This window comes from Alnus glutinosa, chromosome 1 (assembly GCF_958979055.1).
Source record: "Alnus glutinosa chromosome 1, dhAlnGlut1.1, whole genome shotgun sequence".
Lineage (NCBI taxonomy): Eukaryota > Viridiplantae > Streptophyta > Magnoliopsida > Fagales > Betulaceae > Alnus > Alnus glutinosa.
Window position 1 is genome coordinate 53,060,298 of NC_084886.1, and position 2,014 is coordinate 53,062,311.

The 2,014-nt window shown below is 37.6% G+C and overlaps 1 pseudogene; it reads left to right on the forward strand.

The window, feature by feature from the left end:
• Window positions 1–378: 378 nt before the first annotated feature.
• Window positions 379–1,205, forward strand: LOC133861867 (3'-5' exonuclease-like; annotated as a pseudogene).
• The last annotated feature ends 809 nt before the right edge of the window (window positions 1,206–2,014 follow it).

The following is a 2,014-nucleotide window of genomic DNA, read 5'->3' on the forward strand; positions in this document are numbered from 1 at the left end:
AGAAAAAGAAAAAGAGAAAGAGAGAGAGAGAGAGAGAGAGAAAAAAAGAAAAATAAGTTATACCAAATAACATGAAGTGAATCGATCTGTTCTACTAGTACAAAATCACTAATGTCAGAATATATATATATATATGCAATCATATCTTTTCCCCATATGCTGTTCTTAAAGCACACAAGAATTGGTTCACTAGAATCACTACTGAACAAACTTCAAAGTGAGGCTTCAGAAAAGAAATGATTATTGTACTGATCATGGATGCGATGGATAGAAGTTGAAGGCCTTTAATTAAGACCGGCCACATTCGATGAAGGAAAGCAAAACTTTTGATTTTATTTGATTTGAACGCTATAAATTAATACGTACCCAAATTGTGAGTAAATTTTTCAAGGCAAAGCTTAAGGTGAATTTCTCATCTGAGTAACAACAACCAACGTACGTAGCCATGTGTGCATATAACAGAAACCCCACCAAAACCATAGCTTTCGACCCTACCAGCTCCAAATACTGTGTCAACTTTGCTGGGAAATCACTTGAAACCACGGTCACAGACAGAGGCAACACTATAGATGAATGGGTTCACGAAATCCTTTCACTATACGAAGGAAGGCCCACTGCAGTTGGCTTAGACATAGAATGGAGGCCTCATCAAATCCAATCGATGAGCAACAAGTCTGCGACCCTTCAACTTTGCATGCATCGATGAAAAGTGCCTCATTGTCCAACTCTTCTACACGGACTACATCCCGCAGTCCCTGAAGAGCTTTATGATGGACCCCAACTTCACTTTTGTTGGGGTTGAGGTGGGGAATGACATAGCCAAGCTCAATAATGATTATGGAGTAGAGAGTAACAGAAGCGCAGACATCCGTGAGCTGGCAATGAGACAATGGCCAGGCCGGTTTTGTTGGCCTGGGTTGAAGGATCTGGCTTTCGAAGTTTCGGGTCTTTCTATTAAGAAGCCTCAGGATGTGCAGAGGAGTAACTGGGAGGCAAGGGTGCTGAATGAGAATCAAGCTGAGTATGCATGCATCGATGCCTATGCCTCTTATAGGGTAGGCCAAAAGCTTCTCTTTGAAATCCAAAGGGATAACAAGCTTTTACATGTGCTAATTGGTTTGCACAGAGTCAGTTTTAGGTCAATGGTATTTGTTTGTTTCGTTTTAATTTTATTTTATCAATGGTGTCAGGTATCTGCTCCTTGACTTCTGCGTTAAATTAATGTTAAAGTGTGAAACTTACTTGGTGTTGTAAAATGGTTTAGTTTGCTTTTGATAATTCTTATTTCTTGGAGGTGTTTCTTTTCCTTTTTTAATTTTTCTAAAAAAATTAAGGTCTTGATCATGATATATATGATATTGTTGTTAGCCTGATCTATGCTTATATGAATAAAAGGGAAGGGTACTTGGGTGCCGGGTGGGACATATGGGATCTGCAGGGTTAAGGACTACAAGCATACACAGAACAGAATAGAAACATCCAATATTTTTGGGTTTTATTTCTTTGATTGTGAGTCTGTGACACTTGTTTTCTGTTTTTTTTTTTTTTTTGATGAATTAAATCTATATTAACCAAACTCAACCAAACAACTCTCCAGTAAACACTAGAATCAAAGTTTCAACAGGAAATAAATAACTACAAACTCAAACCAACCAACTTAATTCAACGAATTAAAGACAATGCCCCAGAAAAGGAGACATAGTTTTCAGCAAGAACAACACTAGCTGCACAAAGCTATAAACAAAAAAACAAGCACATTAGAAAACCAGAAACCAAAAACACAACCATAAGCATTCACTACGTACAGAACTACTTATAAAGGAACTTGGCTAGTAATCTCGATTTGACTTCCAATCTGATCTTGGAAAGAATTCCATCTTCGGTCTTGGTGGATTGGTCATGGAGGAAAGCAATCCTATATAACCACAAATTATAAACTGTAGCAGCAAAACAAAGTTTCCTGGCAGTAGCTTACAATTTATTTCCTTTCATACTCTTCATACTCTAATGAACA